The sequence below is a fragment of the Ambystoma mexicanum genome, chromosome 5q, assembly GCF_040938575.1.
Source record: "Ambystoma mexicanum isolate Mex_15411 chromosome 5q, UKY_AmexF1_1, whole genome shotgun sequence".
NCBI classification, from domain to species: domain Eukaryota; kingdom Metazoa; phylum Chordata; class Amphibia; order Caudata; family Ambystomatidae; genus Ambystoma; species Ambystoma mexicanum.
The window spans coordinates 23,744,276-23,767,914 of record NC_090933.1 but is presented as its reverse complement, the minus strand read 5'-3'; the positions used below and the strand labels follow the sequence as shown (position 1 = coordinate 23,767,914).

The following is a 23,639-nucleotide window of genomic DNA, read 5'->3' as shown; positions in this document are numbered from 1 at the left end:
AGGGACGAGTTCCCGGAACAGTAGATTTGCTCCAATCCGCAGCTTTCTAAAAAGCAAGTGTGCTGGGCTTTCGTAGTGATTTGACTTGTTGGGCTATTTTGTGCTTTTTCCACGTATCATTGGGCTATTTTGAGCTACTTTGTTGGTATACACCACTGATACTTGCTCTATTGGTACTTTAACACAGATTAAAAATAAATACTAGCCAAAACAATAAATACAACTCGCAAGAAAGGAACTAGGAAAATGCAGGTGCAGCACTGTATATATGATGGGAAGACATGAGGCACAATCTACGTGCCACCGTCGGTCATATTGGAATAATGTTTAGTTTAGATTAGATATATGAAACCTATGCATCCCTCAGATAATGCTGAATCATATAACTCCATATTGGAGTCTATAACCTCCCGCACCAGCATTTTCATAATCCTTCGATTGCAGCAGCTTAGTTCAGTGGCTTCCTTTTTAAATGGTAAGCGTCCCTCTACACCTGGTTCCTCGCCTCACATAGCTCTTAGCACGGCTCTTTTCTTGGAGCGGTGGTTGCGCAGAGCCTACCCAACCTGCTATTCTTTTTAAAGCTATGTGCAGTAATAGCCACTGCGCCATTCTCTAGCACAATGCTGTGGTCTCCTGACTCAGTGCAACATGCTACTCTTCAACTTATTGGCTGTGTTGCAGGGAGTTATAAGCACGCAGCACACGGGATTACAAGAGCAGTATTTATTCTACACGAGCGTAGAGAGCAGCAGACACCTCTGCCGAGCTCCTCTCCAGCTGAACTTGTGATCCAGAACCACATGAGGTTCTGGAACACCTTACAGAACATAGCACATCTTCCCCCTAAACAGGGAATAAACAACACCATAGTGGAACACAAACAAAATACAAATTCAACAATGAACAATGGCAACTTCATCATGACAATAATTAATATTGTTGCTGTAGATGGAAATATATATTGACACCATTGAACTTGAAATTAAACACAAAGGGAATCCTTAAACTTAAAGGACATTTTCTTAACTCTTCCACTTTCATACCCCCATCCAGCACTGTTTTCTCACAAAAACTCTCTACTTATTCATTCACACCTCTCCCTTCTTCACCTCCTTCACTGCCTCCCACATCTCCATGCGTAGTGCCAACCTGCCTTTGACCATACTTTTCCAGGGTCAACAACCACCACACTATTCCTCACTGCTGCTTTTCGGACCCTATAATTTTCTCTCTAAGCATTTGATACCATATCTGGGATTCTTAATAAGAATTCAATCTCCAACCACCCATTCACGTACCTTTACTTTGAAATGTTCATCAAACATTTCTTTATATTGACCCTGCACCTCCTCCACCTACGTTATCACCTCCTTCCTATTGACATTCACACTGCACGACAACTGTATTCATCCCGGGCACAATTCTGTACCCAGTTGACGCCCCTTCAATGAGACAAAAGGGACACATTTGTGACTGAGTGAGGTATAACACAATAACTCCACACCATGTTCTTCAACACATCACTCCACAATAACCCAACCTCATTGCCAGTTGAATACCACCCTTAAGGAATCTATTTACCCGTTCTACCAGCCCATTTGCCCAAGTGTGGTATAATGCTGTGCGTGTGTGTTTAATAGCAAACTGCATCAAGAATGTCCCCATGGTGTCTGAACAGAACTGCACACCATTATCAGTTACAATTTCTGTGGTAAATACCTCATGAAAGAAAACCTCTTGAAAAAACGTTACCAACTCTACAGTAAGTGCTTCTCTTACTCCTTTCCACTCTATTCACTTTGAGTGGTAATCCACCAAAACCAAAATGAACTTCATACCTTCACCCAGCCCCTGAATGGGACCCATTAAATCCACGGGCAATTTTTGCCAAGGTTCCTCAGGCACTTGTACAGGCCAAAGTGATGTCTCACACACCGCTTTGCTCTTGTCACTTGCCAAACACATTTTGTGCTGCCTTGTCTTCCTATCCACTCCGCCATCCATTCCTGGGCACCAATAACTGTGTCTCAGCATCCTTTTCATACTGTTGATTCCACAATGCCCTTGATGAGCAATTTCTATCAGTTTGTCCCTAAAACCCTCAGAGGGAACCACTTTTTGTCCCCTCCTGAGTGTTCCCCCGACAAGCACAACTCATCCCTCATCTCATAAAGCAATCACACTTCCTGTCCACATCATGCCTGCAAGGCCAATCTTCCACTGTCCAATCTGTCACCTTGCTAAGCACTGCGTCATCCCTCTCTGCCAACCTCCATTACTCTTCATTCAAAGCACCCTGCTCAATACTGGCAACAATAATTTCTTCTTCCTTCCCTACTACCTGATCCCCTTCATTACCACAATCCACTGGGAGGCGAGAAAGACAGTCCGCCACCACATTCTCCATACCAGGCATCTGAAAATCATAATTTTGTAATCCTAATACCCATTGGATTATATATTAGCTGATTTAATGTTCTTAATTTCATGTTCTATAAATGACAACCCCTGGTTTAAGTTGTTTGTGACACAAACATGGGATTCAAAAAATCCATATTAATAGTCAAGTTTGTCTTTGGAACACTCTTTCCGATCCCATGTGAACGTGGCTAGAAAATATTGATTAATTCTTATTCATAGACAGACTCTTATTTAGTCAGAGTTGGACTCTGGCATACAATTCTCTCGGGCTCCAATGTAAAAGTGGCCCACAGTTGCAAATGGAAATTCATTCCTTTTGTGAAAGACTGAGTAGTACACTAGGTGGAGGTTTTCGATAAAATGTGATGCAAATTTTGCATTTTAAAGAGTGTTTCTTCAGGAACACTGGCCAAAACTACAAGGCACATGGTGAAGTGCCTTATCAAACCGGCCCACATGGCCCAAAAAGTATCCCACTTCGACACAAAAAACCGGCCCATACTAGCATTTCGTGTTTTTGGATCAGGCATTGCCCTATTGCCCCATAGGCCAGTCTGGGCCTGTATGCAGTGGTAACAGGATCGTTGAATTCAGATATATGTGGCAAAAAGGAAGAACAAAAGAGAAACAGGGCAGCCAGTGAGACCGGGAGAGTGAACAGGGTGTGGCAGCTGGAAGGCAGTAGGGCGCAGCAGTTCTGATTCTGTAAGCACTGTGTAAAGCGATGGATTGACAAGTCTGTAAGAATTGTGCAAAGGCTGTGTTGCCTGACTCTTCAGCCTGAAGGAACAGTCTGCCTGAGGGATACCTATGTTGCCCAAAGTGTGACACTGCAAGATATGTGTAGGCCGAGGGCTAGATCTGCTGTATGAAATGGTTGTAACATGAGAGGTAGCCCTGCTGCCTGAACCTGTACAGTCTGTGAACCCCCAGGACAGCTCCCTTGTCTAAAACCTTAATCTGTGGGTTCTCTGGAACCCGCTGGTTAGCCATGATGCTTGAGGATGTTAGAGAGCTGTACAATGGAGATAAGCTGTAATGTGCGCAGGTCCCAGCACATCAAGGAGCCCCAGAACCACCAGCAGGTTGAGGAAGCCTTGCATTGTTGAGTCTAAGGGGCATATTTGAGCAGCAATGGGTTATTTGGGCAGCTTCACAAACATGGGGTATAGTAAGCAACCCCCTTCCATATATGACAGCACACACTAGCCTGGTGTATTATCACCCTGGCATGGCTCAGCAGTGCCACAGGCAGAATGGCAAGTCCAATCATGTGTGCAGCATCCTGGGATAGGTAAGCAGTGCCCTGAGCTGAGAAACACTCCTACTGGATGCCACAATGTATATGAAGACAGGCCCCTATAACATTATGGGCCTCATTACGAGGTAGGAGGTAGCCATGGAGCTATTAGCACCATGGCTACCCCCTTACCGCATTCCGGGACCGGGTTCGGGTTCCCGAAATAGGGACTTACCGGGTCATTCCAACCTTGGAGGACCCGGTAACTCCCCATTCCGGGAACCATTCCCCATTCCCATTCGAGCCCCCATAGGGCTCAACGGGAATGGGGATGGAGCTAATAACGGTACCACAATTTGCGGTACCGTTATTAGCTCTGAAATCCCTTAAGGGTCCCATCCTTAACACCTGGTCAGACCAGGCGTTAAGGAAGGGGCCCGCTAAGGGACCTCGGAATAGGGTGGTAAGGGATTACCGGCACCAGTGTCCTTACCGGTGCCGGTAATTCCTTACCACCTACCTCGTAATGAGGCCCTATGTCAGAAAGATACAGCTTCTTCCATGCTGCAAATATACTTTGTTTCAGAAAAGCCTTGTGGGAAATAACCACCTTGCGCCCATCACACCTGGATAGAGTCACAGTCTGGGGGTTTGTATGTACACCTCACCATCTCATAGTTTGCCAGCCACCACTGGTCCTAATATTAATGGCAAGGCCCCTTGTAGCTCCCAAGTCCCCTTTCTTTGGAGGGCCCCCGTCATTATTGTATTGTTTTTAGTCAGAGAATGAGCATGCTCCTGGTTTCAGCCCCTGACTTTTAATAGAAAGTTTGGGTTTGACCAGCATTGCAATGTCAGGAAACCCTCTTGAAAACCTGAAAAGATTGAGAGCTCTGTAAACCTGTTTACCGACTAAAGGCAAAGGGCTCGGTGAACAAGGTTGGTGGAGGGCCTGAGTGAGCAGGTCACAGGGGGAAGCTGAGGGCAGGCCAAGTTAATGTTTTGAAGGTTCAACAATGATGAACTTTAGGGAAAAGATTTTATGTTTTTGATTCTTTTATGTTTACTATTGGAGTTGTGTGTTTAGGGATTTAACTCTCGCTGGAAAAGGATTGGTAACCTTGCCAGGTTTTTCTGACATAAAATGATTTGCCCTCGATCACTCACTCTGTTTTGTGGGGTGCATTTAAAGGCCCCAATAAGAAGTCCCTTTCACATGAACAGCAGGATTTTAAACACTGAACCTTAAAATGGCTTGCCCTGTGTTTCTTTTTCAAGTAACTTTTTGAAGAGCCATGTGGGAAAGGGGCCTACCTGTCATTGACAAAAGAAGGAGGAATCAAAGATCCCTTTCACATGGAAAACAGGATTTTTAAACAGTGACACAAAAATAGCTTGCATAGGTTTGTGCAAGTGACAGCAGTTTAAATGTGAAAATGTATCACAGCTTACAGATAAATGTCATGGAAAAGACATGATATGCGGGTTGACAAAAAGGAATGTATATCATACTTCACATACAAAACACCAACAACATTGGAAAAGCAACTTTGGAAAAATGTCAGCCCAATACAAATATTTTGCTGGCTGTGAGAAACTTCACAAGGATATCTTGCACAGCCAGTCTGGATGTTACATCTCCCATCTAATTACAAACCTCAATAAAGTGTCCTGCTGAAGGTGCCGAAATGTAGGGTTCTCCAGACTGGCTGGCTCTGAAGGCAGGGACTGCAGGAGATGTTCCGTTTGGCTGGAGCATGACCACTATGTGTGAAAATGGGGGCAACAACTTCAAAGAGCAGGCTTCCAACACAAAGAGACTGATTAAAAGAAACTCTGGGTACAGGCTGACCCAGTGAAAACAAATGGCCGGAAGCCAGGAGAATGGCCATTTGTCCCACATGAAGATTCACAATTAATTTAAAAGTACTATTATAATTTAGGCTTTTTTCTCAGCAATCATCAGGTGGATTTTCTTCAGCTATGTACCATTTTTTAGGTTGTTTCCAGGCAACTTTGGAGATATAAAATTACTCTAAGTGCAATTTAGGGAACTGTAATGGCCAGTTAAGCTAGGTTTCTGGCTGATCTGAACATGTTCCAAATATGAGAGTTGGTGGGCAGGTGGAGAATAAAATTTGGGATATGGATAATGACTTACATATTCATAACTTATGCTTTTTATGGAAATGGCAGAAAGGTGCCACATGGTCGTGCAACATAGTACAGACCTGTTTGTAGGCGTATTGAAATCCCCATGATTAGCTGAAGCAAAAAATATGTATATTATGGCAGTTGCTAGTTGTGATACATAACTAGTTTTTGCCAAAATAAATTGAAAGGAGAACATGTGGCGATTGCAAATGGGAATTGCCATATGTTGCTCCAGCCCACTAAGCCAATCATGACTTGGAGACTGGGTTTGGGAGGAGAGAGAAGGTTAACTGTCCAATCCTAGTGGTGTGAATTATTGGAGTGTACTTCCCCAAGATTGTAAAATTGGTGGTGTCATCACTGCTATACAAGGGGACTGCACTAGGAGGAAAGGGGCACAGGGACAGACAAATAAGGAGGACTGCTGAAACTTACCATCATACAGCTGTAAGAAAACACCACAGGAGATTTCTGAGAATGTATTTGGGTGGAGCTGTCTCTTTCCAGGAAGGCCTCAAAGCTGACTGGGTCCTATGGTGGAGAGCAGGAGGCCATCTTTGAGAGAGGAGTGACCAAACCCCTTCCCTATTGTTCCATAGTGTCCTGAGATGGAGCTGGCTTTCCTGAACTTAAAACAGAGGCTCTCTATGTAAGTACAACTGAGCCCTGGGAGACAAAACAGTGGGGGGGTCTGCTTGCCTTGAATCCTTTCCCTTTATAGTGGGTCGGGGGCAGGGGCAAAATTGTGCAGATCCTTAGCCTATTTGACCAAACATATTAATTTAACTAAATCCCCATTTGGCGGAACACTACAGGGTGAATTTTGTTAAAATTCATAATTAACAAAGTTCACTTCCCAGTGTGCTCTCAAAACTATAGCCTATAATTTAATTGAGTAATCCTTTTTGTCCGGCTGACCCAGACTTATTTAAGGAAGAGGGGTGTCTTAAATCAGTCCAGCCTTTTAATCCAGCTTCCCCAAGACAGGCCTTTCAGTGCAGGGAGAGTTTGAAATCCAAAATTCCCCAAATCATTCCAATGTGTCTGTCTGACTTCCCCAACACAGACCAAAGAAGGGGGTCTGAGAAACAAACAGCTAAATCACCCTTTGTTTATTTTAAAGCAAAAATGTAGGCGAAATTATAATTGCCATAGGTATTTGTACCAATCTTGAAATCCTACTACTAGCCTTTTAAGCCCGCAGGAAAATCAAAATTTCACAACACTACATGATAATTGCTTTCATTATTGATCAGTGTAATTCTTTTTTGAAGTGAAATTTGCAGAAAGTGCAAAATTGTGATGGTGTTCTTTTCAACTCACTTTTGTAATTTATTGATGCTGAGAGGAGTTGATTGTGTTGTGCCACGGCTAAAGTGGTGTTTGACATTTTTGTGCTCATTTCTATTACTTTTATTTAAATAAATACCAACATAAAATAAATACCAATATATTTCCTGTAAACCGGCCTGGTTCTTGGATCATTCTTAACTCAGTGGAGAGGGATCCAAGGGGCATGATATGTGTTTGAAGTAGGGTTGAATAAAATAATCTGTTAAACAGTTTGTTGCATCACACCTTAAGAGGGGCAGGAAGGAAAGCCCTGTGTTAAGGGTGGCTTCTCAATAAACCGTTACAGTTTAACTAGGAAATCTGCTTTCTCCTTCCATCCTCTCACCCTCTACTTCCATACACTACTCTCTTCAGCTTTCTTAAACCCATCCACCCTCACACCTTCCATCCACTACTCTGTTCAGCTTTATTAAATCCCTCCACCTTCACACCTTCCATCCAATACTCTTTTCCCTTCCAGTCAAGAGCCTGAGAGGTGGATCCAAACAAAAAAAGCAATGTTTCTTTCTTATATCACATTTCATGCCAGAGACCAGCCTCATAGCACGTACAGAGTATCCTGCGCTGCTCAGTGTAGTCTTATTTCAAAGACAAGCGCATTGCACCGAGCTATCCTCCCAGCCCTAACCAAACACTAAAAATAAAAGGTATGTACCTTTTCTTCCACTTATATACATTAATTGAAATAGAGACAACCGGTAGGAACCTTGAGCAAAAAGGGATAGCAATAATCAAGAGAAGTAGCATAGAAACTTCAATCAACTGATCCTCCCACCCATCTGTTCTCCCCTTTCTCTCCCATCTGCTACCTCTTCACTTTCCACCCCATTCACCACCACTTTCATGCAATCTATTCACACCCACCGTGTCATCTTGGCCTAGCTGGGGATTCGCAAGGATGATGCCTTTCCCATAAGTGGGCTGAACACCGATGCCCTCAGACCCTCCTCCAACTCTGGTTTAATCTCCTCCAGCAATGCCCCTAAACACTGTAACCACTCCCAGAAGGCTGCAGGGAAGGGATTGTGGGGTTGTGAAAAGGAATCCCCACCCAAAATATTGAATGATGGATTGGGGCATTTTGACGCACAAAAAACATTTCGCAGTATGTTAATGTATTTTATTGCTGCATTTTTGCAGCACTTTTTATTGCCTTGAGGGTGGGAGGCTGGGCTTGGATGAAGGAAAGAAATCCAGGGTGCAAGAGTAATAGCAACTAGAAATGTAAGCAAGATTCACAGGGAAATCCACCCATTTGGAAACAACAAAAGCTTCTTTGTATTGTGAATATGAATTATCACTAATATTAAATAGGAACAACACTAGTTTAGTAAAGCATGCGCAAGGCTGAAGTTAATCACTTCTTTTTTTAATATTTATTTTTCAAAAAGTTCACATCATAGAAATATATGTACAGTAATATAACATCATGCAATAATCATAGCAAAACCAACAAAACCATATACATCAGAAACACCCCCCCTCCGGATGGAGTCACAATACAATCAATAAACAGGTCCAATACAATAAAAGAAATGTGCCCCAAATCTTATTAAACAATGTATTTTTCTTTGCTCTCTGATACAACACTCTCTCCATATCCGCTAGAGAATGAATCTCTGCAATCCAATCCTCAATAATAACTGGGGTAGATGCTTTCCAATGTCTCAAAATTAGTTTCTTCCCCACCATTGCCCCTTGAAAGATCCACTTCTTCTGAGAAGTGGTCAGGTCATCCCACAAATCCCCACAACCCAGTACTATGGTATGAAAATCCATATGAACCTTCTCTTCAAGAATCTTTTCACAGATCTGGTCAAATTCAAACCACAAACCTTGCACCCTTGAGCACTCCCACAACATATGCTCAAAAGTGCCTACCTCTTGTAAACATGCCCAACATTCAGAGCTGTCACTCATTCCTCTTTTCATCATTCTCTCAGGTGTCCAGTACGTTCTATTCAATATCTTAATTTGACGCTTCAGCCAGACTCAGAGAGCACAATTTCACATTCTCACAAATACGCATCCAATCATCCTCCGCAAAATCTTCACCAACTCTCCGATTCCAATCCAATCTCAAAGCATCATTAGCCTTATAGTTCGACACAATCAGTCTATAAACATAGCTCACTAGACCACATCCACTCACCCCAGGCTCCCACCCAAACATGTCTATATTGATCCTCCTTTCCAAATCCACATCCCCACCGCTCTCCTGATCTTTCTATAGTCTGCCAAACAAAAAGTAGGAATTTCAAACCTCAGCCGAAGCTCTCTAGCTGACATCCAATTCAAACCATTGAATAGATCTCCAATCCAATGCACCCCAGCCAGGTACCATTCATGCCAAAACAAATATTTTCCATCATGTATAGTACTTGGATTCAGCCAGATTGAAGCACTCGGATCTTTCAATGCAGTGAAACCCAAACTCTCACTCAAGGCAATCCATGAATTCCGCAAGCTCCTAGTCAGTGGGTCTTCCATCTTTGTTTGATGTGGCTTACTGGTCAACAGAGCCCTAGGCGATAATGGGCCTATATGGCTAGACTCTGCACATATCCAATCATCATATTCTGATTCGAGAAAGTTAAATACATTTTGTGACATAAAAGCCAGATGGTATGCTCTGAAATTAGGGACTCTCAGCCCAACTTTAGACAAAGGCAATTGCAATTTGCTAATTTTCAAACGAGGTGGCTTATTATCCCACAAGAAGTCCTGCATGAGTCTATCCAACTCTCGCCAAAAATGTTTCTCAATATCTAATGGGATCATACTCAGTATGAAGTTCACTCTAGGAGTTGACACCATTTTTAAAGCATTCACTTTCCCCCAAAGGGAAAGATGCAACAAGCACCACCTTTCCAAATCAGATTTAAAAGTAGTGCACACCATATTCATATTTTCTCTCACAAAATCAGTAACATTTGGCAAAATCCATACCGCCAAGTATAACAGTTTTTCAGCGCACCACTTAAAGCCCAACCGTGTAATAAATTGTCTATCACACAACAGGACCTATGGTAAATCCTCTGATTTTGCCCAATTTATCTTGTATCCAGAGCACTGGTGAAAGGCTTCTAGAATGTTCACGACAACGGGCACAGACTCACCAAGGTTCTTGAGAACTAATAACAAGTCATCAGCGTACAACCAAATTTTTTGTAGCATCCCTCAGCATCTAATGCCTTGTAAACCTTCCTCATTTCTCAATGTTATAGCCAAATGTTCAATACCAAGTACGAACAGCAAAGGAGACAGCGCGCAACCTTGTCTCATGCCACGTTCTAATTCAAATGCTCTAGACTTCTGACCATTCGTCTTGACATCAGCCGTTGGCCTGGTATATAGCAGTTTAATCCAGGAGCAAAACTGTACCCCGAAACCCATCCTTTCCAGCACCTTAAACATAAAATGCCAATTAACTCTATCGAATGCCTTTTCGGCATCCAGTGACAGGACAGCCGAGTCCTCTGACAACTCTGATGCCTTTGTGATAGTGCATAGCAATTTCCGCATGTTACTAGATGTCATCCTACCTTTAACAAAACCAGATTGATTCTCATCTATCAGCTTTGGCAGAAGATTTTACATTATCAGGGCAAGAATCTTGGCCAGAATCTTATTGTCCACATTAATCAAACTAATCGGTCTATAGTTCAGCGCCAGTGATTCATCCCGGTCTTTCTTTAGGAAGACTGAAATAGTTGCGTGTCTAGTCGTGACCGGAAGTATTCCTTTAGTCTTGGAGGTCTTATACATATCCATCAATAATGTCAATGCAGAGCAAGGCAACCACTTATAGAACTCTACTGGCAATCCATCTGGCCCGGAGACCTACCAACGTTCAATTTTGATATTGCTAATTTGACCTCATTCTCGTGATAGTTTCCTCCAGTAAGGTAGCCTCTTCCTCTGAAATTACTGGGACCTGAATCTTCTCCAGAAAGTCTCCATCAATATGCGGTTTATTTTTATAGATTTCCTCATAAAACTTTCTGAAAACATCATTTATACCCTCTGGAGTGTATGTGATTTGACCAGTAGAGTCTGCAATAGATGTGATCGAGCGCTCAGACTCTCTCAGCCTCAATCTATACGCTAACCAGCGATCACACTTCTCCCCATGTTCAAAATAAGAGCATTTTTGATGGAAATACTTCTTATCCACCCGATTAGATATTAACGTTTTCAACTCTTTTTTCAACCTGTTTAATTCGGGAAGCAATTCCACTCTCACAGGATCCCCCATCAAAACCCCTGATACATCTTTAATCTTTAACTCAAGTTCTTTTTGTGAATTGTCCCATTTTTTTTCAACCCACTCGCCAGACTTATAAACCTCGAACAGTGGACTTAAATGCTTCCCAAACCATGTCAGGTTCAACTTCTCCATTACAATTCTCCTCTAAAAAAAGTTTATTGCAGTTGCAATTTTGTCCATCTCTGCTAGATTGTCCAACAAGATGGTATTTAGCCTCCATGATTTTTGTCTACACACAGTGTAACTCCACTTCAAATCCACTGAAACATGAGCATGGTCAGTCAATACAATACTACCAATACTACTTGTTTTGTAGTTTTGTAGCATGTCCCCTGACAGCAATACCATATAAATTCTGGAATATGTAGCATGTGCACCAGAATAAAAACTATATTCCCTCAATGAAAGATTTTGAATCCTCCCACAGTCTTTCAGATTGTGTTCCTCCATCAGTCCGTTTAGTGCCCGAGACTGCATGTCGATCCTCCTGCAGTGTCTAGTATTACTCCTATCCAAAGCAAAATTAATGACTGTATTGAAATCCCCTCTCAAGATTATGTTACTAGACTTTAGATCCTGGAGAGTTTGAGCCACCTTTCTGAAAAAAGTACCATCATCCGATGTTGCTGCATAAATATTACAAAATGTCACATCTTTGCCTTGAATATTTTTTAAGATAGCAACCATTCTACCCTCCTTATCGCCTATTTCTTTGACAACCTTGATCGGTGCATGCTTTCTGATCAGAATAACCACCCCTCTAGACCTTGATTCAAAGGATGAACCATATGCTCTCCCAACCCAGCCTTTTTTTAAACCATCCAAATCTGTTTTCAAAAGGTGTGTCTCCTGGGGAAAATAGACATATCTTTCAAATCATTCAAATAAGACAATACTTTCCGTTTTTTCTGTACATTGTTCAGACCATTCACATTCCACGATATAACTCGTAATTGATCACCCATTTTAACACACAGAATATCCACCCCCACCCAATTAAAAAAAGACCTATGCAATGGACCCTGATATGCATTTGTGACCCCAACCGAATACCCAAACCCCTCCTTCTGAAACGGATGCAAAACAACAATAACAGCGTAAATGAAAAAATTCTAAAACACATTCCAAGAAATCCAACACCCTGGACTCCTCTCCCAAATAACTTGAACACCCCAATAAGTCCCCTAACACCAAAAGAGGGACCCACAAAATAACAATCCGGTAATAAGTCCTTAATCACTTCTAATGTTTCTGGATTCCAGCTGAGAAGGCAGAGTAAGATTACATGATTTGCCCAGGATAACACTCTTTGGTTAAGTGGTGAAGCTGGGATTTTGGCCTAGTCTGAAATGTAGGTACCTGACCACATATCTTCCCAACTGAAGGTGTAATGCATATTTAATGTTTGAGCTTGAAGACCTACCATAATACTCTGTTTTAAAGATACGACTTTAAAACGGCATAACTCACACAATAAATCAACATGACAATATATAAATCACTGTGGAAACATGTTCCATCCTGGATGAAAACCTACAGGTTTTAGTATGGAAAGGAATGTAAACATAAAGAAAAAATCACACACATCCGCAGACAACAACAAATGGTCTAAAACAGAGCAGCAATGGTTTTTCTAGGCCTGAAACAGCAAGGCCACTGAACCTTAGCATCAAGATCCGCCAATGGATTCTTGCTCAACTAGGAGTCAACTTCCAGCTTCTCTCCCGTGGCACTGATCATTCTGGGGCATAGTACTACTGCTCTAAACGTGCTGGGCTTTCAGGATACCACTGGTTAATATTTATCTGATGCATTTGCCTGCAATGATTCTAAATGTATGCACATTTTTGCTCATGAATATTAATGAGGGATATCCTGAAAACCCATCAGGTTTCTGGCGCTCGAGGCCCGGAGTTGGACAATCCTGGTAGAGGAAGAAAAGGCATAGCGGTATAAGAGTGGTGATGCTCAGCCTCAAACAGTGGAATAGATATCCAAATGATCTGATGGTGGAAACTGCTAAAACCACTCCTTTCATAGACCCTCCCACAGATCAAAATTGGGAGAATTACTTGTATACGGCAGTCTAAGGCCCTATCACTAACTTCTCATGGACTTGAATGCTGTCCTCTCGTCTTAGCTTAAAACTCTGCCTCTGCACACACCCTGTTCTTGCTTGCTACACATTTTGTTACCCTTGGCACTCCAGACATCGGTTTGGCCTGCATGATGCAGCCCTACAAACCAATAATCAAATGTTTTAACAAATATAGACCAGCTGCTACCCTTCTGCAGTATAGAAATGGTGACTTCTGAATATGTGAAATAAAGTTTGTAAACCGCCAAGCTTTAGCAGTACTTGTGCATTGCAATAATGAGGTGCACTGTTGCATCGCTCACCTCTGCATGATCTGATTTCACGTGCCAATTTGCAGGTCTTTGGGGGGGGGAGTTCTGTTGCAATATTTAACCCATTTGGCTGGCTTGGGATCACCCCGTAGTACATTCGGTCATGCATACACTAGACAGGGTGTCGACAGTCGTCAATGAAAACATAGGGAATGCCTATATGTATTATGGGTTCACAGCGCACCAGACCCATGGACTTCATATAGGTGTAGGTTCTCAGCGCACCAGACCCATGGACTTCATATAGGTGTAGGTTCATAGCGTACCAGACCCATGGACTTCATATAGGTGTAGGTTCATAGCCCGCCAGACCCATGGACTTCATATAGGTCTAGGTTCATAGCCCGCCAGACCCATGGACTTCATATAGGTCTAGGTTCACAGCGCACCAGACCCATGGACTTCATATAGGTGTAGGTTCATAGCCCGCCAGACCCATGGACTTCATATATGTGTAGGTTCATAGCCCGCCAGACCCATGGACTTCATGTAGGTGTAGGTTCGTAGTCCGCCAGACCCATGGACTTCATGTAGGTGTAGGTTCGTAGTCCACCAGACCCATGGACTTCATGTAGGTGTAGGTTCATAGCGCACCAGACTCATGGACTTCATGTAGGTGTAGGTTCATAGTCCGCCAGACCCATGGTCTTCATGTAGGTGTAGGTTCATAGCGCACCAGACCCATGGACTTCATGTAGGTGTAGGTTCATAGCGTACCAGACCAATGGACTTCATGTAGGTGTAGGTTCATAGCGTACCAGACCCATGGACTTCATTTAGGTGTAGGTTCATAGCCCGCCAGGCCCATGGACTTCATGTAGGTGTAGGTTCATAGCGCACCAGACCCATGGACTTCATGTAGGTGTAGGTTCATAGCGTACCAGACCAATGGACTTCATGTAGGTGTAGGTTCATAGCGTACCAGACCAATGGACTTCATGTAGGTGTAGGTTCATAGCGTACCAGACCAATGGACTTCATGTAGGTGTAGGTTCATAGCGTACCAGACCCATGGACTTCATGTAGGTGTAGGTTCGTAGTCCACCAGACCCATGGACTTCATGTAGGTGTAGGTTCATAGCGCACCAGACCCATGGACTTCATGTAGGTGTAGGTTCATAGTCCGCCAGACCCATGGTCTTCATGTAGGTGTAGGTTCATAGCGCACCAGGCCCATGGACTTCATGTAGGTGTAGGTTCATAGCGTACCAGACCAATGGACTTCATGTAGGTGTAGGTTCATAGCGTACCAGACCAATGGACTTCATGTAGGTGTAGGTTCATAGCGCACCAGACCCATGGACTTCATGTAGGTGTAGGTTCATAGGGTACCAGACCAATGGACTTCATGTAGGTGTAGGTTCATAGCGTACCAGACCCATGGACTTCATTTAGGTGTAGGTTCATAGCCCGCCAGGCCCATGGACTTCATGTAGGTGTAGGTTCATAGCGCACCAGACCCATGGACTTCATGTAGGTGTAGGTTCATAGCGTACCAGACCAATGGACTTCATGTAGGTGTAGGTTCATAGCGTACCAGACCAATGGACTTCATGTAGGTGTAGGTTCATAGCGTACCAGACCAATGGACTTCATGTAGGTGTAGGTTCATAGCGTACCAGACCCATGGACTTCATGTAGGTGTAGGTTCGTAGTCCACCAGACCCATGGACTTCATGTAGGTGTAGGTTCATAGCGCACCAGACCCATGGACTTCATGTTCATAGTCCGCCAGACCCATGGTCTTCATGTAGGTGTAGGTTCATAGCGCACCAGACCCATGGACTTCATGTAGGTGTAGGTTCATAGCGTACCAGACCAATGGACTTCATGTAGGTGTAGGTTCATAGCGTACCAGACCAATGGACTTCATGTAGGTGTAGGTTCATAGCGTACCAGATCAATGGACTTCATGTAGGTGTAGGTTCATAGCGTACCAGACCCATGGACTTCATTTAGGTGTAGGTTCATAGCCCGCCAGGCCCATGGACTTCATGTATTGTGTAGTACACAAGGCATTATTTTTTACTATGTGGGGCCACTCTCCTTGCGTGAACTCCTAAACGTGAAGTGTCCTAAGCCCTGATTTCTATCCGCAACCCCTAACCTATATCCGGTTAGGATGTTACAGAGGAAACGCTCTTTAGTTTTGGCTGATTGGCTTCTCCACCAACAGCGAAGTTATGTTGCTGAGTAGTAAAGGGGCTGAGGAGATCGACTGGACTAAGTTTTGCACTCCACAGCATTGCATTGTGCTCTGTGTGTATCCTCCTGCATGTCAAGAAAGTGTTGCCGCTCACCGGCTAACACCATGCGGAAGCATCCCAACCGCGTGCAACGAAGTGAACCGGGCGGCAGTGCATTTCCCTGGCTCTAAGAGCAGATGGGAGTGCTGCGGCCCACTGGAGAAGTTAGTACACTGGCATGCTGTAGATTTCACCCAGAATGAGGCAGAGGGAGAGAGGGGAAGCCACAGTCAAGACCCCCCAAGCATAAGCCGTCTCCATTCACGTGGCAAGTTCCCCTGTGAAAGACAGGCAAGGCTGGGACTGCAGGATGGGCTTGAGCACTTTCCAGCACATTCTAGCACCTATCTCTCCACATTTGATTTTGGCAACCTTAGCAGCAGTCTTTCTGTCCATCGCTCATCCTGCAGCTCGGATAGCAATGAAACATTCTCCCCTCCTTTCTTCCTGAGCTTGCTTTGTATGCACAATGCCCGTGTTCTTTTCAGGGCCCATGACTGCACGATCCGAATCTCGCAAATGTTATTTGTTCATGCGTCTGCGGGAATGTTAGTAATATTAGGACCTACATCCTACAACTCTAGCCCCCTTGATTTGCCCCCATACTATATGTTAGTACCCAATGTCACCCCCCTGTGTTGTTCCCAATGCTAAAACCCAATGTCACACTAAACACAGCATGTGCGGCACAAATTCATTAGCTCATAGCCCTTTCTACAGGAACAAGGGAGAGTCTGGAGTGCACTCTGGTGCTCGACTCCCCTCACATATACTGCCACAATGGTGTAGCCAGGCACAGGATCCCTTGGCGAGCCAATAATGCTGGGGGAGGGCATACCTTGGCATTTGATGGAAATCAAGGCAAGGGGTGTGAGTATTTGGACATGTTATTGGAGTCCTGGCAATGGGGGAGTAACTAGACATGTTATTACAGTTCTGGCAATGGGGAAGTAACTGGACATGTTATTGCAGTTCTGGCAATGGGGGAGTATATGGACAGTTGATGGAACCCCTTCAAACAGTGTGAGCCCCTCTTCCTTTGGCAGCACGAGAGAAGGAATCTGGCCATGTGATGGCAATGCCTTGCCACAGTGTTAGTGCCTATCATTGGAGGCTTCCTATTGGACACTTGTGTCAGTGCAACAGCTTTTTTTGGCGATACCTTGTCTGTGATGTGCATTAATTAGCATGTGATGGCAATCCATGGGAATGGTGTAAGTACTTGGGCATTTAATGGCAATCCCTGGTAATAATGTGAGTCGGCGGTGGCCTGAGCCCAATACCTTCTATCATCCCACAGCTCAGTAACCCACCGTTTCTCTTTCCACCTTGCATTACCTGTCTCACACCCACACACTGGACCCAACCCAACAACAACAACCACTCCTCCAGAAATGCCCACCCACCCATCCTCACTCTCAGGGAAGCTACACTGAAAGTGAACCGAGCAGGGCTCCTGCAGCTGGTGCTCTCCTCTGGATGATTGGGCAGCTAGTATTTTCACCACAACTCACTAGAAACGTAACGGCCCACACAAAATGGGTTCTTCTTATCTGCACTCATGAACGCTTCAAGTTCTGCACCTTGCCTCTCCCTCTCCTCCCTCTAAATTCCCTTCCACCTCTGAAAGAACAGATCACCAGGACGCCACCAAAACCGCAGATGAGTCTCTATATAGGTCATAACCTTACGTGTCCATTGCCTGGCAATCCCTGTCAATTATCTGAGTATCTTGCTCCTTAGTTACAAAATCTGGCAGTGGGGCGAGTACCTGGCTACCTGACGCAATACATGGGAAACAATGGGAAAGTCTGGAGTTTTAAAACAGTACCTCTATCAGTGTTAGTACCTAGGCACTTCATGGAAATACTACCCAGGCACATGTAGCAATACCTGGCAAGTGATGTGAGTGCATGGGTATATGATGGCAATCTGGGCTTTAAGTGGGCCGAGGTTAGCCGGGGCAGACTGCCGGCAGGCTCAGCAATATGTTTCTGGGTCTCGGCCCTGCCCGGACCCTCTAATGTCCACTGGCAGCCCTGGCCGCTAGAGGACAAGGTTTTTTTATAAAACCTGAAGTTCTCGCTCATGTATGAGAGCTGCAGGCTTCAGAAAAAAATGCCTTTTATCTATAATGGTGGTGCCAACACCTGTGAGGCATCTCTTTAATCAAGAGATGCCTGTGGGCCGGGGCCACCATTATAGAAGAGAATGGGAGCATCAGGCTTTAGGAAAAAAAGGCCTCTGCTTCCAACAGCCTCGCCTTTTCAGGCTTAATGGTGCTGCTGCCCCGGGGGGGGGGGGGGTGATCTCTACAAAGGGCTGCCTGGCTCATACCGGTACATGTTGCATGGTCTGAGTATCAGAGCACATAACGGCAATGCCTGGCAAATGAGGGCAGTACCTGGGCACATGATGGCAATAGTTGGCAAAAGTTGAATGTACAATGCCTATACAAAACCTCAAACTATTGGCTTTGTGAATACGTGTTCTGTGATGTGTAGTAAAGGACTGCATCCCTGTGTCCTGGCGAGTGGGTGGCAAGCAGGTCAGGTCTTTGTGGTATGGGCATGAGGCAAGAGGGAGTGATTTCAAAGAAGGAACTGTTAGGATGTTCTGGGTTGAGAAGTGGTAAGTATGAGGTGCGCATGTGCAGTTAGTTTCCACACTAGCCTTTGGCGACCCGCGGGAAGGCGAGCAGAGAACACTCGGCAGCCTCGAGGCGCGGGGGAGGGGAAACTGATTTTAGGGGTACACGTAACTGGATTCAGGACGTGGGTCCCCACTCAGACTGTGCGAGTTTATTATCTTTGATATCATTATCTTTGATTGTTGTGGACACGGGGCGGTGGAAAATGATCAAAACAGAAAGCCCGCTGAAACAGTACTTTGTTCTCTTTTTGATGTCTTTTGCCGAACTGTTTATAATCGCGCAGCAATTATATATGTTAAACGTGGCTTGCAGCTGTTTGCTATAAAAGGAAAGCCCGAAATAAACCCTGGACAGCTACAAAACAATTATGATTTTAATAACGCTCTATTGTTTTGTTTAGCTGTTTAAGTTGAAATCACTACACAAGAAACATCACTACTATATTATTTTAATGGACCATTTGATTCCAGCTGATAAACAGGAAAAGATTGTAAAATGCCACGGTGACATTCAACCAATCGATAGCGCGAAAGGCTGCGGGTGATGGTTGCTGGCGGAAGGATCTGCGCGCTGCTCAGAGCGAGGGCGCGCAGCTGGGTGGCGGGGCCCAGTGCGTCGCCATGTGCGGCCGCGGAGCCATCAAAGACGCGCGAGGGAGAAACGCCTCAACTGGAAGTGGCGCGCTCCGCTGAGGGCCCACTTGTCCATTTCGCTGTTGGTTAAGTGAACGTGTCACCGGGGGAGGCACGTTTCCCATTTAGACCCAGAAAGGAGTGCCGCGCGCCAGGCACACTCTGTGCGTGCGCCTGTTTTCTATCATGCGTGCGCCTGTGTGTGGGCACGTGGAGTGCACAGTGCTTTAAGTGGCATAAGAAATAGGGGGCTGGGAAAGGGAGGGGACTAGAAGAAAAGTAACATATTGTGGGCGGGGCCTGAGAAAAGCATGGCTTTAAGGTGCAACAACAGGACTGGATGTGAACGAAATGAAAGAAAAATAGGGAAATGCATGGCCCAATCCATCGGTTCTTAAGTATTCATTTTATTAAATAATTTTGATGACAGGACTGTAATATATGTAGCAAAAGCTAAACGATGTATTCTCTATATTACGTTTCCCTGAATAGTATTGCGCACTGATCTTCCGCCAAGTGTTGGAACCTGATGATGTGACTCTAAACATGGGCGATAGTGGTATCTGGCGGGCAGTAACTGCATTGCCACCAACATTTTCGTACAGGAAAGTCTGGCGCGGGGGTAGAAGCGAGCGTGTATTATTTGGGTGCCTGTGTTTACACGTGTCTGTTACGTGCGCCGGTCACTGTATTCTGGCATTTCCTTTCCCCGTGTGGTGATAATCTGTTTAGAGTTGGTGCAAGTCACGCCGTTTGAAGAAATCAGCAACGGTGACCTTTTTCTTGATTGTTCGACACAGCAGGTCTATCGCCCTCCAATTTCTCGAAGATAGAGCGCCCTTTTCGAAGAATGCCAACCCGGCAGGTGGAGGTAATTGTGGGCACTTATGTCATGTAATAGCGCTTATTAAAGGCATCACAGTCCTGCACGAGCTTCTGTCAACTGAAGGCAGACTCCACACCGTGTTGAGCAAGAAGGGTTTTTGTATGAAGGTTATATGTGGCCGCATGCTATTGTCCACGTGTCTAGTACGTTTTGGAGTAAGGTGTGTGTTCTGAGCGGCCTGTGTGGGTGTGGGAGTGCACGGCAGGGAGCCGCGCTGCGGGTGCGCAGAGGGCTCCAGAACCGCGGCAAAGGCTGCTCGGGGAGCAAGAGCAGACCCTCCTCCCCACACACACACACACACACACACACCTCGCCCACATTTTCAATGGCGACCCATTTCGTTAAACTCTAAAATGTCCGCCAGATATAAATGGTATTCTTTGAAATTAGCACTGTTCATGAAATGTCCCGCCAGCTGCTGAGGTACAACGTGCTCGCTTTAGATAGGACTGCTTCGTTCGTTCGAATTATTGCATGTGAATTTGCGGGAAACCCCGCAGCGTGTTATCCACAGTTTAAGCTGCAGCATGGCAGGCGCCAACATTTTGCTCCCAGTCATTCCGACGTTGCTGGGTGCTCCTCGGAAAAAGGAGCTCTCTCTGGGGCTACGGAGCCCGTAAGAAAACCGAGGCGTGTGTGCTTAGTTTTCCAAGCAGCCACCCCTCTTTCTTAAAGGGGATCTCGACACGTGTTAGCAAATCGCACGCGCAGTCGTCCCAATACCGGAAATCTCGAAACGGGAATCTATGAAAAGGAACGCAGATTCATTGGGACGAGGGTGTATTTCGAGTACACATTTGGGTTGTTTCCAGGAACGTTGGGGTTGTTTGTACACTCGTTGGGGCTGTTTCCAGAACCAGTGGTGTTTTGTGTAGAATCATTGGGGTTGAGGGTGCATTTCCAGCATCATAGTGAATGAGTGTGTTTCTCCAGATTCATTGGTTTGAGGGAGTACCTGCATAATCATTGGGATGTAGGGTAGTGCTCCAACATCATTGTAGTCGAGGGTGTATTCACAGAATTACTGAGTATGAGGGCATTGCTCCAAAATCCTTTATGATACGTGTGTATCGCCATAGTCATTGGGGTTCAGAGTGTATTTCAAGAATGTGGGGGCTTGAAGGAGCTTTCGTAATTTTTTTTTGGGGGGGGGGCGTTGGTGCATTCCCAGATTCATTGGCTTTTAGGTGCTTTTTCTTAATCATCAGTGTTGAGTATCTATTCCCAGAATCATTGGAGTTGAGTGTGCATTTCCAGATGCATTGCGACAAAGTTTTTGTTGTCATAATCATTGTGGTTTTCGGTGTAGTTCCATAATTATTGGGGCTGAGGGTATTTCACTGGAATCGTTGTATTTGAGGGAGTATTTACATAATCATTGGAGTTTAGGGTGCCCTAATTTCCCATGGTTCTGCAAATCAGAACCATGGGAAATTAGGGTGTTTTGGCAGGGTTATTGGGGCTAGGGGTCAAGTCCCAGAAGCATTACCTTGGAGAGTCATGGCTTGGGGGTGTTTTCCGTTATTATTCCTGTTCAAGATCTGTTCCCATTATCATTGGCGTTCGGTGTATATTTCTGAAATCACAGAGACGGAGGGTGTTTTTCGGGAATTATTACTATTCAGGTTATTATTTCCACACTCCCTGGGGTTGGGGAATTACTTACAGAATCTTCGTTTAGTTTATGTGTATATGCCCAGAATTATCGCTGGGTTAAGGGTGTATTTCCTCTCCGTAAACTACTTTGCTTTTTACATAGAGGATGCATACACCTAACCGCGGAATGCTTTCACATACCACGATGAAACAGCAATACATACATCCATATTCTGGTAAAACTCTCTCACACGGACACAGACAGACACAATTAATGTGCATACCAATTTAAATTCCGATGCAACATTTACAATCCCTCTTAAAATGAAAGATCGGTTTAACTGGTGTCCTACCTGGAAGACGTGTAGGGCACAAAGGATGCAGGCAACGCAGGCTTCTATGAGCGATCTCCCTCCTGGCTCTTTTCTCTTTTTTAGCTGTCTTCACAAAGTGAGAATACGCGTTTGGGGGTCGGAAGGGGGTCGATCGCCAGTGGGCTTGGATCTGGCTGGGTCCATGCCCCTCTGCACGGACGGTCGCTCGAGGCTTGCTGCTGACACGGGGCAGGGCAGTGTCTCTGCTCCCCCTCGGTACACCTCTGGGCTAGATAGGGAGGTGGGCACTGGTTGGCTTATGCAGCCAGCACCTCCGTAGCAAAGCACTGCCTGCTGCTGGGAGGAGTGGGAGGTGGCCAACACCCCTCTGTTAGGTTCCCTGCCAGTGTGAGGAGGAACCGATGTAAGGGGGCTCGGTCTGCCACTCCACATTGTGTGTTCGTCTCAACCCAACCCTACATATGCATTGAGGTTTCCAGACCCCCCCCCCCCCCCTCACCCTCCCCCAACTCTCTCCCGCACCCTTGTGTTTTAGCATATCCCAGCTCCGCCTTTGGGAGTTGGGATGTAAGCGCCTGCTCCTCAGCGTTCACGCCCCAGCCCCTCTTTAGACAGCACAGGAGTAGCATCGGCTCCGCCACATACAGCAACCTCCGACCTCCCCACCACACACCGTATAAATCAGACCTCCGGCTGCCACTAGGTCTGGGGCGCTACTCAGCTGCTGTTCGTTTGGGAGCAGTTCAGTGCGAGTTTATCGCCCGGCTGCAGAAGAGGTTCAGCACCAAAGACAGCTCCCTGCACTGTCTGCAGGGCAGGATCAAGTGTAACTTGTGGAAAAGGGATGGGGTGCCCCCCCCCGCTCCCCACACACCAAGTCTGGGTGGGACGCTTGAGGTGTGGACATGGGGGTGCGCCTCCCTCTCAAAACCTGGTGTGGCGTGCTTGAGGCAGGGGGATTCGTGTCTACGGCATTTTAAAACTCGGCACACGCCCTCATAACGGGCGTATTGGGACCCACGGCATCCAGGGGTATCCGTGCAATGTAGACAGATGACAGCCGTTCGTGGGTCCCCAGATCACGGTAGCCTTTGCTGCGCTCGGCGGGATGAACGGCCGATTGAATCTGCGGCGACAGGCGCCTGTGACCAGTGACGCAGCCATAAGCCCCGCGAACCACGTATCCGGTTCATTCTGCTTGGGTTTTATCTGGAGTTTACAACATTATGTTTATCATTTGCCAGCAGTGTTCCTTGCCCTTGATATATACGGCACTATTCACCCTTGCATTTAGCGCACCCGTTTTCGTTTGTGCCATTTCACTCCGCGTGGGATTTGATCACACCTGTTAAGGTAGCTAGTTTTAGTTGCCTGCCCGCACACTCTTTCTACCCACCCCCAGCCGCGACTCTTTGCCAAATTACCCAGTCACTGCCTTGTT

At 45.4% G+C, this 23,639-nt stretch overlaps 1 protein-coding gene across 1 annotated transcript in view; it reads right to left on the bottom strand.

Moving 5' to 3' along the window:
• Positions 1-22,651, bottom strand: part of SLC6A3 (solute carrier family 6 member 3) — a 639,528-nt gene extending 616,877 nt beyond the window's left edge. Inside the window, exon 1 of the mRNA XM_069620436.1 lies at positions 22,217-22,651. The gene's annotated coding sequence lies outside the window, so the exon portion shown is untranslated. The remainder of the gene's footprint in view (positions 1-22,216) is intronic.
• Positions 22,652-23,639: the final 988 nt, after the last annotated feature.